Genomic DNA, 16,226 nt, shown 5'->3' on the forward strand with positions numbered 1-16,226 from the left:
TGAGCTGAGTGGGGAGATGTTATGATTTAAGAGGCCCTGGAGTCTTCAGGTAAACAGTCTTCACTGTTTAAAATGTCAGAGTTTGTAAAACTCTCCTGGAGCTGTCTTCTTTAAACATGGTGTTTAAATTACAAACTGAAAAAACAAAGAGCAAGTCTAACAGATATCCCTGACAGAATTCTGTTTACTTTGCTCTAACAATGACACCATATATTTGTTTAGAGACATAAAATATATATGTACAAATAAAGGCAGAATTGGCCTAATCAAAATGTGGGTGGGAGGAAAGTGAATAACCTTGTTCTGTGAATGAATGTAAATTTCTGTAGTGTGGTCTCTTTAGATATGTTCTCAGATGTGTTCTCGTCATTGTTTACATCTCATCTGTTCCTGTTTTCTGAAAGCACTAGTTTGCTTCACATTGCTGACATAAAACAAGTCTTTGAAGATGGTCTACTGTAAGAGAAACAACCTTGTGTCATAGTGCATGTGCCAAGCTGAAATTAAAAAAATCAGAGTTTTGGTTGTGGGAGCAGTGTTAGTAATTTTGCTAATGTCCCTCTATTTCATTCTGCAGCTGTCAATGGGAATAGTGATAAAGGTGATGAAAAGCTGTTGGCTAACACTGATGAAGTATATAGTATTTCCAGCATACTTTAAGCTCTGAGTATTAGCAGATGCTGTGTATGAAAAAACATTTTGCCAGGAAACCAAGTTTTAAACATTTAACTGTGCTTGACACTGACGTTCTCCTTAATGATGCTGTCCTTATGCTGCATTTGCATGTTCATTTCACACTGACAGCTCTGATTTCTGCAAGATCATTTCTGTAGGTATTCTGAAATTAACCATTAGAAACAGCATTTGCAGAGGAGAGGAAAAGAATCCAGCTAAGATATTTGTGCAGTAGGTAGAGCTTTTAATGCAGATTAAGGATCTGGACAGTGCTAAAACTTATCTTCTACGAGATAAAACAGTAGAGCATAATTGCAGAAATGTAGTTCTGGTGATGCTTCAGCAAATCATATGGTAGCCTTCAGATGAAAGTGCACTGAAGTGCTGAAGTGTCAGGCTAAGTCATAAAGAAAGACGCTGAGTTGGCTGTCACATGTTCTGTGCACAGACAGGAGTGAGATTTGCATCTTCCAGACCTTAGGAACATCTGGTCACTGTGACTTCTCTGATATAACTAAGAGTAGCCATGCAACATCAGCTGGCTCCCTCAGTACTTGTGGGGACACTTTTAGGTTTTATGAACCTGTGTATGCCCAGTTTGTTTAAATGTCCTATATCCAGCAAGCTTCAGTCTTACAGACTGCAACCAGAATATAAAAGACCCCAGATCCACAAGCAGGTTAAGATTCAGTAGAGTGCTAAAACGTTGGCTTTGCAAATGTAGTTGCGAAATGAAGGAACATTACTATTGTGATTTAGTTTATAAAAGGATATAATGTGACCTTCAAACATCTGCTTATAAAGAGAGGGTGTTAAGCAGGACTATAGGCCAGATCACTTTGTTCTTAAAATGACATTTTTGGAACTTTCATTACAAGGACTGGCTGTTCCTTGCTTTGTGAGAGGCCCCTACAAAAGTGTACTGACATGTGAAATTCCTCTCTCATAGTGCTGCCTCTCTGGGCTGCTGTCCTTCTGCCATATGGTCAGTCAGAAGGATTATTTGCTTATAGGTTTGACAATAACAGGAAAGCTATTCAAATGGTGAAAGTTTACTAGTGCTGTACAAATGTGTTTAGTCTTGGCTTAGCTTCCAACAGCTGAGGCAAGGAAGTTTATCAATCTCAATATAATTATTTACTGCCTTGTAATGACGACTCTGATGGCCTGGTAGCTAATGCATTGCTGGGAAATATGCTCCTCTATCATATGTAGTCTTTATATTGAAATTCTGTGCAGGAAAGAGCAGCATAAGCAGTCCTGCTGTTCCAGTCTTTTAACAGCACCAATAGTCCCTCCAGAGCACAGTTAATTTTGTGGGGCCATAGACTGGAGTGCATGGATACAGTGATTGCTGCCCAGCAGCTCCTTCCTTGGCATGTTTGTCCAGACATCTCATGTATCAGGCACACCCCCTGCTCCTTCCCTGCATGGCTTTTGCTATGGATTGGAATGAAATGGGAAGTCTCTCACAGGACGGGAAGAAAGTAACACTGAACAGGGTCTAAACCTCCCCATACTGAGAGCTGAGTAGCTGTGGCTCTTTGCTGTGCTTGGGCAGGAGATGGCTGTGAGGAAATTCCAAGTGTTGGAGCAGCAGTGTAACAAGTGCAAGAGATGGCAAATTATTTTAATTTCTTGATCATAAATAAGAGGTAAAAAGGAAGCATGGAGCTGAGTATGGAAACTACTTCTTTCCAATAATAGACTGTGTTTGTGGAGTTCTGTGTTTAAAATCCACAGATCCTCTCTTGGTCCTGGTAAACATGAAGATACCCTCAAAATAACATTTCAGTCTTGTTTGTGGCTGGTTCTTATACATAAGATGAAAATGTGGGCTGTATGGAAAATGTTTTGGTAGTTTTATATCTATAGTTTTGTGTGTATATATATATATAGACTACAATTTCTGGTGCCTGTATGAGGTGCTTTGTCTAAATATCAACTTAGGGTTGGGCACACAGTACAAAATACTCCCTTGAGACACAGCCAGTACTCAGTCACCAGATAAAATGGCATTTGAATTTGCTTGAGAAGGACATTTTGGTAACAAGCTCAGTCTTGCCTCTGTTGGAGTCTGTCAGAAGTTTCCATTGACCCCTCTGAATGCAGGATTCACAAGTGCTTGCAAATCTTTAGTGAGGTCAGATTCTTTGCCCTTCATGCCAGTGCACCCAGCAAAGAAAAAGACTAATCCCACGAGGATCTGAGCCCATCAAAGTGAGAGAAGTAAATACAATTGAATACTTAAATTCAAACCTTGTATCCCCTATCTTCTATGAAGTGCAGTCTTACATTGCACTTAATCCTATCTAAGTGTGGGCTACCCTGTGTCCTGATTGTGGTTTCCTGCCTCCCTTTTGCTGGATCAGTTGGTTAGATGGTGAGGCGGATCAGTTCATTGTTCTGACAGAAAAGCACCCTCTGCTGTTCTTCTGACCCTTCACAGACTCACAGTTTGCTGCCTCTGAAGGAGTGGGAATGGGGAGCAACAAGACAGGGAGAGGAATCTGTGAGAGTGGAAATGAGACTTGGGGCAGCAGCCTACAGTCCAGAGGAATTAATGTGAAACAAGGATGATTGTATGAGTAAACCTTGCCAAATCAAACTCCTAGTGGCCTGTTCAGGTACCAGAAACACACTCAAACTTTTACTGACTGGACAGAGTGAAGAACTAAGTCAGCTAGAACAGTGTCAGTGAAAACTGTGAATGTTGTCACAGCAGATGTGTTTTGTCCCTGTGTGTTTAAGGGGTAATACAGCACCCATTCCTACTTGCATTGGGCTGAGACTAGCCTAAGTGTATGTGCCATTTTCTTGAAGAAGTTTCATAGCTGTTTATCTTCTAAAAACTGTTGCATCCTTCCAATAGCTTTTCACTGACCTTTGTTACTTAAATTTCAGCTAGAGGAAGGAAGAATTAGAGCAGTTCATATTGATGTTGTTTGTTTGTAAAAGGTGGAAAAATAGTTCGAGGTACATTTAGGATTTTTTTTTCAGATAATGACTTTCCAGTCACTTCATGCCATGACAAATACATGATGATTTCAGCAGTCATCAAGAGACTGTATTAATATTTATCTTAAGGCAAATGAGTACGTTGCAGAAACTTTTAACTTCAAAGTGCTGTACAAATGAAGGGGACCTCTCAAACAAACATGCTTTTTCTGTTTAGTGCTATTGCAACCAGATTGTGCTCTGTGTGTGTGTCATAGGTGATAATGTGGCAAAAATACCCAGGAGTTGTCTGGTGGAGATTGTTGCTAGCAGGAGGCTTTCAGGACTGGAGGACTGTACAGCTCTTTCTCACTGTTGCTTTATATCCACCTCTGGAGAATAATGCAGTGACTACATTGTGCTGTAGGTGTTGTCAGAGCTCAGGCCTGGAAAATTGAATTTTTTCTTGTGTGAGACTTTTAACCAGAAGGGAATTGTGGAAGTCTATTTTAATAATTTTCTTACTCAGTTATTTGTTACAAAAATTTCTCTGTTTCATTGGGTTGTGAGCTCAGCTGTCAGTCTTATTGAGCAAGACTATCTACTTTTTTTTTGCCTGTTCAGATCTCTAACATTTGTTAGAGGCCAGTAGTCCTGATACTTACCTGGAATTATCCTGTGCATGTATTAGTAGACTGTCCTGCTGATACAGTCTCACTGCTGTACTGAAGGGCTCTGCTCTGTACTCTGCTTCTGCATGTGTTAATAATGCTATATACAAAGTGCCGTAATGATGCCTGCAGTACAAAGAATTCTCTCAGAAAACACTGTTTTTCTTCACCAAAATGGCATTTGTTTGATTTGTAGGCCTATAACTATAACACTACTTAAATTTTCTTCACTAGATTTTAGATGTTCTTTTTTTTTTCCTGCTGTTCTATGCAAAGAACAATCACAGTAAGAGTGAAAACAAGGCTTTCAAGACATAGCTTTTTGAAAATTGATTTGAAATGGTTTTGACATCTTCAAGAATTTGAACCAGAATTTGTGGCTAGTTGTTTTGGTGATTTCAATTATTACCACTATAGTAAATAATATTTTCTAGAGCTTTTGTAGGTTTCCTGGATGTTTGTGTCCTGCAAGCCCAGGAAGGTGATGTCTCTGCCCCTGCATTTACTGTCTCCCAAGCCTTCTATAGCTGAAGGAAGAAAGAAGGCTGGGGAGTCTAACTAAAGTGTGTTCATTGGCAGAACACACCTGGTCTGCTCAGTTGTAGGGGATGTAGATGTGGTCTGTGATTATAACCCACAAGGCAATGGCCAGGTCCATCTGTGGACACATGGCTGTTGTAACCTTGCAGCTCTGGGAGTCACATCTGTTCAGACTTGATGAGTAAAATCATCTTGTAAAAAGCAAATTATTTGATCTGAAGTTACCTAAATAACTCAGTCTTACTGGGCAGTTCAAAGTATAAATTCTTTCCACTCCTGCATTTTCAGAAATTTTGGGGAACATGAAACACTAAATTTTAAGTTATCCCTTGTCCAGATCTAAACTGTGTTGCTGCCTAGTTTAACTCTTCAAGGGGCCATGCAATTGGAGTCTTGAAATATTCTCCTAAATTGCAATGCATGTAAATATTACTAAGCCTGTTCTGATGCTAGGGCAGAGGTGGCTTTGGGAAAGTCAGTGCTGGTCTGTAAGTGTTCTGTCTGTTTAGATGAATAGCTTTTCTTTTTTCATGCTAAATTTGCTGTTTTTCCCAAAATTCTCTCCAAAGTTTCTTCTTTAGGATATACTATTATCCTCTAGGCCATTTTTTTTTTCTGATATTGTAGGATCAGAATTTATCAGTGTGTTATGTTGCAACTCTGTATCCCTGAACAAAGCAGCAGGGCTGCAAGGATGTCGGCTTTCATTGTGATCTGCTCTGCTGCTTTTTGGGGCAGGGTTGGTCAAGGGGAATTCAACAGAGTTTTGGTAATAGGCTCCAAAATCAAATGAACTTGTGCAAGGCAAATTTACAGCGTGCCTTTTCTCCTTAAGAAAACTCTCAGTGGCAAACAATCTGAAAGGACCCAACATCTCAATAAGTCACGGTCCCTCCCCTCTGCTCCCTGTCCTGAAAGGGCCCTTTGTTCCCAGGTTTCAAGGTGGGCTCATTGACTTTCATGTTACCATGGAGCCAGCGTGTCTTTCTGCCTGAATTATATTTGCTGGTAATCTCCACAGTTTTTTCAGCAAATTAACACAGGTGATTTGTGAGTGGACTTGGTTGGACTAAAGGCCAGCGAAGAACCTGTTTGAATAACCAGATGAAGAAATTAAAGGTGTAAAAATAAAGTTCTGGGGTAAGCCTTGGTTGAAAGAGGGAGGGCAGCTAACCAGAAATGCTGTTAACTTCTAGTTTCTATTATATGTAACACAGGAAGGCTGGTGTTGGGTTTTAATGCTGGAAAACTTAAATACAAGCGAATCAAGTAAAGGTCTGTTAAAATTTAGAATTTAAAATTGACAGCAGTGCCTATGGAGTTACTTAGATGAAGAAGGAAGAGATACTTTCATGGCAATTAGTGGTCCACACAGTTAAAAGCTAGGTGATTCTGATTTGTTCAATAAAACCTATACATACATTTACTATTTTTTCTCAGTACATATAAGCCAGCTGTCAAATAATACAACTGCATTTAACCACTTAGATGGAATAGTTTTTCTCAAAAAAAATCTGATTCAGTGAATTTGAGGAATTTGATGAAATGGACCAATTTCGTTGACCTTCTGTGCAGGAATGATGAACATTTTCATAACATTAAGCCACTTTGATTCTAGTCCTGTTATGCAAGTTTCATGCTTAGGTATTCCAAGGAAGAATGGATAATTTCCTAGAAGATACATATGTGATTTTTCATCAGTACTGTGTTAGACATATTTTCTGTTGGTTCTCAGAGAGTCCTTGATTTGCCGAGTGTGCTGTCCTCTCATTGAATCTCAGAGCGCTCAGCACATGGCAGGGCAGGTCCCTGCCAATAAGAGCAGTTCCTTTTGCCTGGCATTTCCTTGTGAGTGATAGCACTTGGAAATCTCTCAGTCTGTTATTTTAAGAACATCTGTTGTTTCGTGTCACAAACCATGGTATTTTTCAAGAGGAGCCAGTGTAAAAGTTAGAATCCAGTTTACCAATTAAGGAAAAAATGGAGTAGTCTTTTCTTGATACAGTACAATTTGAACTAAATAGCATGCAAGTGAAAGTACAATAAGCCAGGCTGTACAAAAACACACAGGAGAAATGAATATCCAGTATAGAGAAGAATTGTTTGTTCTTCCATTCGACTTTTTACTTATATTTGTGATGTTATTATTATGCATGTGGCCAAAAAATAAAAAAACTGCTTAAGTTGGCAAAGTCCTTGAAAAAAGTTGTTTGAAATAGCGTGGGTGTTTTTTTCTCAGGAGGGACAGCTGTGCTTAGCTAGCATGTTGCTCAGTGAGACTGTAAATTTTAGCACTAATCTTCATTTCATGAATTGTTGGGTTTGCTGTTCTGAGTGATAATGTTCAAGGTTGGATATTAAGTTACTAAGAATTTTCTAGTAGTGTGTTTTCTACATTGCATGTACAGCAACTTTTAATCTCCTGGGTAGGTGCTGTATGTGTAGTGTAAGTCATCCCTTATCACACAATGCCTGACAGCTAAGAAATAAAAGAACTCAAAGCTCAGCTTAGGGCACTTTGAAAGTTTCAGATGAGTTATTGGTGGTATGGTTTCAACTATTACAGTGTCCATTCTGAGCAGATTCCTTTTTTTGTTTCTTTTCTCTTCTTTTTCAGTTTTTTTTTCTTTTTTTTTTTTTTTTTTTTTTTTTCTTTTTTTTTCTTTTTTTTTTTTTTTTTTTTTTTTTTTTTTTTTTTCTTTTTTTTTTTTTTTTTTTTTTCTTTAGTAAAACTCATTTTGAATATGGTGGCAGCTGGTTCTTAAGTGAAAAGCCTTTACCCTCTGAGTTCTCCATGTCTGAGCAATTCTAACTGCACAACAGTGGAGTCAGTCCTGAGGCTCTGCTTGAGAGGATTTATACAAACAGGTCATAAGATGTTGATTTCAATGAAATTTTGTGATTTTTAATTCCACTGTAGTGGTTTCTCTGTTGAGGTGACATCTGTCCTTTATTATCTCTGGTGGGTTTCAGGGAAGACAGAGCAAGGTAATGCCCTGAGCAGAATGGATGTACTCTTACAGGACAACTTTATTGTTTTACAAAATAACTTCTGTAAACATACTTGCTTGGACTTCCAGAATTAAATAACCGTTTATTTAACATTTTGTCCATTTTTTAATGTTAATTGGTTAAGACTTCATTTTAGCTGCTTTTACTTCCTGAGCTGCTTTTTGCGATCTCCCAGATGGGAAGTCCTAAGGTATGGCTTTAGGTTGGACAGGGGTAAAAGGGGATTAGAGGGTTAAAAATTTTAACAAGTCACCATTTCAAACAGTTGCTTGCAAGGGCACACACACCTATTGATAAAGATCTATGCCTCTGGCATGAAAGAGTTCTGAAGATTATATAAAGTAGGCATTTCGGTTCTAAATTGCATCAGACTCCACAATCTAATTTTGTAGATAGTTTTAGTCTTTCTGATGACAGATTTTCCTTTGCATGGTTTAATAAAGACTGAAAAAAAGATTTCTTTAAATTTCATGTCAGATTCTGTGACAAACTGGACATCTGAAGGTTCATGTTGAATATGCTCAGTATATGCCTTTTCTTATCTGTAACAGAGTCTGAAATAAATGTCTTGGTTTCTGTCCCCCAACATACAAAATAATATGTGAAACAAAAAAAATCTAAAAAAAGTTTTACTTACATAGAGGAAAAAATGAAACTAAAATCTTAAATTAATGTTTGCATTATTTTCCAGTTGAGGAGTTGTGATAATGATGTCTCCAAAGACATATTTTCAGTTTTTTTAGCTGTTGCTAAGAATAGTTTCCTTTTGCCTCAGTTTTTCCTTCCCTTATCCAGTACTAGCAAACCAAGACATTTGGTTCTGTGCTTTCTAATACATCATTCTAAAGTTCATACTCTGCTTAATAGCCTAGAAATACGCCTAAAAAAACCCCAGGATATTTGTAAATAAAATCACACATTTATTCTGCCAGTTCTATGTTTTGTCCTTTTTTGGTTTCCTGGGAGAAAGTGTGGCAGCACACTTTGTCTCAGATTTAATCAGTACCTATTCCTCAGCAAACATACTCTTGTCCTGTCAAAATACTGCATCAAGCTATACCTCCTCTGATCTGTTTAATCTAGATAAATGTTATAAAGGGTTTTTGTCTTTTCCCACTCCAGACAGGTAAGATTATCCATAATGGGGACTGTACATTTTGTCTTGGCAAAACTTTACAAGATCCACAGTTGATGAATAGACATCCGCTCTGCTCTGAAGTGTTACTTGAAATTAAATAGGCCTAACAGTAAATTAAATACATGGCTACACAATGGAACTACTTAAATTTCCTTTGATATTTTATAGTTGTTTACCTTAGTTTATACTTTCTCACTTCTCCTTTATCAATGCCACTAAGAAGAGAAGTTATCACGATATGCCAGGGTCTTCTCCAGCATTTAGAACACCTTAGCCTTTTTTGGGTTCTCAAGTTGCTGCCTAATTTACAAATAGCTCAGTCGTGTGCAGTGTGCTCTGTAGTGAGTCTGCACTGTGCTTGCTGGGCTGGCTGCAGGGGAATCCTTAAGCAAAGCAGTTGTGCCCTGCAGGGAAGGGCTTGGCTGGCTGAATTACTATAAGGGGTTGTTTTACCATGAAAGGACAGGTTGCTTGAAAGCCTCAGTGAAATGAGAAGGGCAGCCCAGAAAACAAATCTGAGCCAACAGCTCTAATAGTAAATACAACATCCTGTTGTATATGTTATGTGCTATATCTACAGATAAAAGTGTGATTGTTCTGTGGCAAGAAAGTCACAGTTTGATTTTACGTCTTGGATTCATCAGATAAACCAGAAACCTCAGAGTCCTGAGTGTTCATCTAAAACTGTGGACTGTGGTGCTGTGTTTGCCCTGCACATGTGTCCTACCAGGTTCAGAGACAGATCCAGGAACCTCTTCCAGGGGCTCTGCCATTGCTGCTCTACAGAGCAAAAGTGCAGAAAAGCCCACTTTCAATATTCCTTTTTCGTGGTCCCCCCTTTGAATTTCCAGGGCCTGGGATGAGCTCCCCTCAGAGCTGTTGTGTAAATGTGAAGTAAGAGAGGGATTCCTGAGAATGTGCAGGACCTGCATCTTTTAAAGTACCCCAGACATACTCAGCTGGAGGATAGGGAACTAGCAGTCTTGGCTGTAGCTGTTTATACAGGTTGGGCAGAATTTGGAAAGGATTTGTAAAAGAAATTTGTATTTCTGTTACCTAAAAGTCTTGAGTTCCCAGCCTTGTGTCCTCCAAGCCCTTGTTACTCTGCTCTGGCTGATCTGAAGCTGTTCTGTCTCTTCCTTGCACCCCTTCACCCCTACTGTTTGTATCTGCATTTTGGGATTGCTTGCTTTTGTTAGCTTCTAACTGATGGACAGGTGTTTTATTTGCTCCCATGGGTTTGAGAAACAACTTTCATTTGGAATACTGCTGGGGGTAAAACTTGAGAGGCCCCACAGAATCTGTTGGTGTAGATGAATGCTGGGAAATAAGTAGGTTTTTTGGTTTTTTTTCTGTAGAAAACCTGCCTGGTCTCTGCCTGCCTTTTTCTTTTCTATTTCACATCAGCAGCCAGAGCCTGCAGGCTTTTGGGTTCACATGCTGCTGAAACCCAAGCTCCTGGGCCTTGCTACAGAACTTGAAAGGTGTGCCCAGATCTTTCTCCAATGTCAGAAACATCCATTTTATTTTATCCTGGAAAGACTAATTTTTCAGGTTTTCTTTTTTCCTAACCTTTGTTCCCTATGGAATGAAAAAAATGTAAGAAATGTAGTATTTCCAGTAGATAAAATTTTTGCCCTCCCTGTCTCTTCCCAGAGATAGTTTGTTTGAAAAATACTTTGCAGGACCACCACTGTGTTTGTAGAGAACATTAAGATAAATGTGTTTATAGATAAGCTGTGTTTAGAAACATATGGTTATTTTCATCAGTATGATAGGAGGGCTCATCAAAGTCACTTCAGTCTCTACAACTATAGCTAGAAAAGGGAATTACTTTAGCAAATCCATGGTTAGTTATGTAAGCCTGCTTGCATGATGATATAGTATCTCAAATGCATACTCTTGGTTGTTTAACATAATTTACTTTTACGATTTTCTACCTATTGCTTACTCTTCGTAATTCTTATATTTTTATAGCATTGGGAAATTCTTAATTGCCAACTGATTTGTCCTCTGTTAGGGACTAAATGGGCAGCCTTTGGACTTCAAAGGGCATTTAGACTGCATTTGCTGCTTGGATGGGCCTTTTATGCAACTTCTCTTTTGCAGAGTTGTAGGGCTACAGACAAACAACATGTCTGAATTTTACTCTTATTACTTTTAATTTGTTTGCTTTGTTGAAGGTGCACACAGATGTACATGCAGTTTTAAGGATGTGCTATATTCATTATTTTTCATTTTAACATAGAGGAACTGATTTATCACTGACATTTGTGCTAGCACAAGATGTTTGTAAATGGTACTGATGTCCTGGTGGTATTCTACATTTCTCATAAAGGATAAATGACCAGTCAAGAGTGCAAAGTTGTTAACAGCCAAGAGTAGACAGTTGTATGCTGCTGGGACATGTTGAGACTTGATAAGTCCCACTCCCTGAAGATAGAAATAGTACACTAGAAATAGCATAGAGGATAGAGGAGCAGCTCCAAAGATACTTACTTTTTAAAAAAATATTTTTTTCTTAATTATGTTTACTAGTATGGTGCCCAAACATTACTTAACAACAAGGACCCATTGTGCAAGGACACAAACATAGTAGCAGACATCTTTTTCCCCTAAAGGAGAGCAATTTCTCTGTGATTCTGCTCTTTGAAGTATTTTGTGGGTGGAGCATGCAGTGCCTCCCTGGTTTCTTTTGTGATTTAATTAACCAAGAAGACGCTATGTGCATGGTACTTTCCAAAGCCGATGTAGTAAATCTTTCCTAGAGGACTTAAAACACAGTGGGATGTCTCACTGTGCTATTTGCAGTGGCTTTACTCTGTTCTTGCTTTAGTCAATGACAAAATCTCCAGGGAAATTAGTGAGGATGCATCCACATCCAAGCCAGCTCTTATTATCAGGATCACAAAGTGCAAGGGAATGTCTACAGGGATGGAAGCTAAAGAGTTAATCATGTTGGTACTATAACAGGTCGTCTTCTGACCGTTCCAGGAGATGACTGCATATGTTTTTATTTAGATACTCTATAATTATATAGACTTTCAGCTGTTTGGGCCTTTTGGCCCTTCTGTGACGTGTGATGAAGATTGTCTGTTTAAAAAATAGGGTGAAAGCTTAGGTGAGAGCAAATGAGTTGCTGAGTTGTTTATCTGTGCCACCTCAAAAGGAAGGAGTGACCTTGATGTAGATATTGTAGGTGACCTGGAGAAGATGGGTAAACTTTATACCCATGGGCCATAATACTTTGCTAACTTTTGCTGCTCATGAGAGTGGTTCTTGGCAGATTCCACCATCTGCAGCTGATGTGTGCTATTGCTTTTGGAAATTTAATCTGGGGTAAGTGTATTTATAATCTGAACAGACAAATACTGAGTCTGTAGCCATTAGTTTGGGATACAGGCATAGGTAATTGTTTTTGTGTAAAATCGACATGCCCAGCCCATCTGTGTATAAATTCCATTATTAATTAATTCCACAATTATTAATGACAAGCTCCCAGAGCAATAATCTCTTTCTATAGGAACATTTCTTAAAGTAAACTCGGTTGTTAGTCACTCACTTTGATTTTCAGAACTGTAGTCCTCTGGTAATTAAGCATGGGACATCAGAGTTTCTTAATGAGTGCCTTGATAATGTGATCAGGGATTTGAATACAAGGCACTGTGTGAGATTATTTAGTGCAGATTTGGAGTCCCTGCTGCTGTTAGGAGTGCTTGCATTCCCTCCCCAAAATATGGACTTTGTAGAGTTAGAATTGTCAGAGTAATGTGGTGGTTGAAGTTGTCCCAGACTTTTTTTATGTTCCATGTTGTGGGATGGGGATGCAGGAGCTTTCCTATGTATGCATTCTGCAAATACTAGAGGTATAAAATGGCTATGACTAATAAGGATTCTGTATTATTTCTGTCACTTTGCTGTGGAGAAAAGTTGCTGTCTAGGTTTTTTCAATGTCTGTGCAAATGTGCATACCTGGGAATTCAGTGCTGAGGGCAACCTTTTCCTAATCTGACAAGGAAGGAATCTGTAATATTACAAACATTTTATTTTGTCCTGTGGGCTAATCAAGGGAAACAAGTGCCACATTCTAGCTAAAATCTACATGACATATTTATTTAAAATAAAATAAAAGTGTCAAATAGGGATTTTCATACACTTCTCTCATGTGTTTTGGAATAACACTGCTTCTCTTATAGAGGTATTTTCATCTTTCTCAAGGTGATTATTCCTAAAGAAGGAATTGTGCTATTTGGTTTTTCTTTCCTTGTCATGTTTAGTGTCATCTGTGGCAGGGAAGGGCAGTTTGCTGTACATTGTGGAAGCTGAGGCAAATCCAGGAGGAGCTAATGCATATCCTTGTTTCTTTGCAGGATTGTTCTGTGCTCAGGGAGGTATCCTGTGACTGTTTCTGAGGCTTTCTCTGAGCAAAGCCAGCATGTGCCCAAGTTCATCTCTGTTAAGCAGGGCATTCAGCTGTGTTCTTTAGTCCCAGTGATATCAGAATTAAGCATGGAATTGTAGAATGGACTATTTTGGGGTTTTTTTCACTAAATACATGTTTAACAGGGTACAGCAGTGTGCAGCCATGTTTTTGGGAAGGTCATGTTTTCATTAGGGAAATAAAGTAGTAGTTAATAAAAAAATTAATACTAATGTGGATATGTGTGCCATATATGCACAAACAGAGCAGACCTGGGGGGATTTTGGTTATTTTTTTGGACACAAGTTGTTTTACTTTGGAGAGAATTTAATGGAAGAAACTGGAATAAAAATAATTGAAACCAATGGTATTCCTTTGAGCAGGATTGGTGATGGCTTCAGTGACCTTGGTGGTTACACAAATTCTTTTACAATACCTTGAAGGATGCAATCAGAATAGCAAAGGATTAGACTCAAGTGCAGTGAGGGTTGACTGGCTGGAACTCCCAGTTTGCAGCTCCCAACTGTGTTTTGGGCAGTGTTTAATGCTGAGTCAGCTGAGCCTGCAGACCACGTTGTCCATGTGAAGAAATGGCTCAAAAGCCCCTTGGCTCAGAGGCTCTGTTCATGAGCAGTTCCTTGTGCTCATCCTGCTGTCGCTGCTACTCCCCAGCAGAAAGATCAAGTTCTTTGTTAGATGGTTTACCTGCTCCTACCTACAGTTTTTGTGTTTGCAGGCAGGTCCTTCCAGGCCATGTACATTTACTCTGCTGCCTTGTATGTTGCTTTAGAGAGGTTGGAATGAACATTCTGGGACACCTCTTTTGGCATCACAGCTGTGAGGTCTCTTTACTCTTTGGCTCCAGTCCAGAACAAGCTGAAGTCAATGGAAAGATTTGAATGCCACTGCTTCTTCATGAATCAACTGCATAAATGCTTGATAGAGGTACACCAGGAGCATGAGAGGAAAATTGGCCTTACAATGACTCTTAGTTTTGAATGTCTTTTAATAATAGTTTCTCACTTGTATCGATACTTCTCAAATAGAGTGTTTTGATATTTTTTCTACATTGAAATCATGGTAGCGATTCTTATGTAAGCCTGAAATAACTCAGTTAAAATCAGGATGTATGTTACTCAGTTGATATTATTGCTGTTTAAATCTCAGAGTATGAGTTTTTGTAACAGTGCTGCTATTTTGTTTTTTCTTTTCAAGATCTTGATCTGCTTCCATGCAATGAAATGAAAATGGTTTCATTAATTTCTCTTATAGTGCTGGAGCTTACCAGTAAAACTAATAACCTTTTTTTAAGTCCTTATGTTTTTCAAGAGCATATTCATCAATCTGAAAGGTAGAGTAGTAGGAAAAAAATCCCTTCCCTGAACATGCACAGAACAAGTGTGACAGGCTCATGTTTATGTGGGTCAGGTTACAATCTGTAAATGTTTGAATGACCTTACATTCATATATTTGAATGGGAAAATGTATTAACCTTTTCAGAAGAGAACACTGTTGTCTAGAATCTTACATGCAACCTTTAGAGTTGTGTTCACAAATATTATGCACATGGCTGTTTAGGATTTAAATAGCCATGGAGTGTCTGATGTCAGCTACTTCCCCTAAATGAAATACTCAGGACATGTACACCTGGTTTGGAGCCAACTGGCTTTGATTTGCTTCCTTTCCAAATGCCTTCATTCATAAGTGAGCAAAGTGATCCTCATGCTGTGAAAAAGAAACCTAGAAGTACATGGTGAACAAAATTTTACACAAAATAGACTTAAGTTCATGGTGACCATTCCTTGTCTCAGCAGAAAGCTTGCAGATGCCCTTACAGTCTATTCTATAACCTCCAGATACAGTTTGTCTCCTTCTCTTTGCTTTTGGGTAGTTTGTAGGCTGGCTGGTAATTTTTGTTTTCTTAGCTGTTTGGTTTTCTTTTTTACCTCTACTTCATTCTTGATTTTCTGCTGCTGACAGAATTGTCTGTGGTGCATTTCCCATTATGGTGCCTCTCTTTTGGTGCCTTTGTTCAGTTCCAGTTTGGTGTTAGATCCTACCATAGGATTTTAATGAGTAGTCCAAAAGCCCCATATCTAATGGGGCCTCATCTGAACAAAGCTGCCAAAATGTCTGCACAGTGTTTCATAGGATTTTTTAAAACTTGATACCTCTTAGATTTGCTTGAAGGTTGTTATGACTATTTTACAGCAAGAGATGACACTTCTTTCTGGATAGGGAAGTATGGGAGATTGGATTTAAGGCCTTTTGTTAATATCTGTTAATTGTAAGTCCAAAGGTGTTTAATTTAGCAAAACAGTATAAATATCAGCATGTGTAGAGGTTTTTATTTATCTTCAGCAGAACACTGATCAAGTGATATCAGACTAGTTACTTTCTTTGAGAAAGCTGATTCAAAGAAGCTCAAAAGTTGAGAAGCTTGCATGAATTGTCTTTCATTTTTCACGTTCCTCACTGTCAGAGAATTTTAAAGGCTTTAAAAATATTTCCTGTGAATACTTTTAGTAAGGAAATTTTTGGCTCCAGTCTGAACTTGTTTTGGCATTTAGTTTGATCACCTTCATATGAGAAGCTTAAATGTTTATTCCTTTCAGAATTTCAAACCCAGGCACTGTACCTGAACATGCTGGACAGTGAAAGTTTCCTTTAAGAGGGGTATTCATAGTGTGTGACAAAACTACATTGCTAAAGGGGACTTTTTTTCCAGGACTTACAGTATTGTCAGTAGCATTGCAGGGCTTTGGGAAGCCCAATCCTTCAAACCTGTTTAGTGTGGAAGCAGGTCAAACTCTATAAACTAAATTAATGTTGT

The 16,226-nt window shown here is 38.6% G+C and overlaps 1 protein-coding gene across 2 annotated transcripts in view; it reads left to right on the forward strand.

Moving 5' to 3' along the window:
* Window positions 1-16,226, forward strand: part of COL4A6 (collagen type IV alpha 6 chain) — a 107,644-nt gene that overhangs the window by 19,226 nt on the left and 72,192 nt on the right. The window lies entirely within an intron of this gene.

Source organism: Zonotrichia leucophrys, chromosome 4A (assembly GCF_028769735.1).
Source record: "Zonotrichia leucophrys gambelii isolate GWCS_2022_RI chromosome 4A, RI_Zleu_2.0, whole genome shotgun sequence".
In the NCBI taxonomy this organism is placed as follows: Eukaryota; Metazoa; Chordata; class Aves; order Passeriformes; family Passerellidae; genus Zonotrichia; species Zonotrichia leucophrys.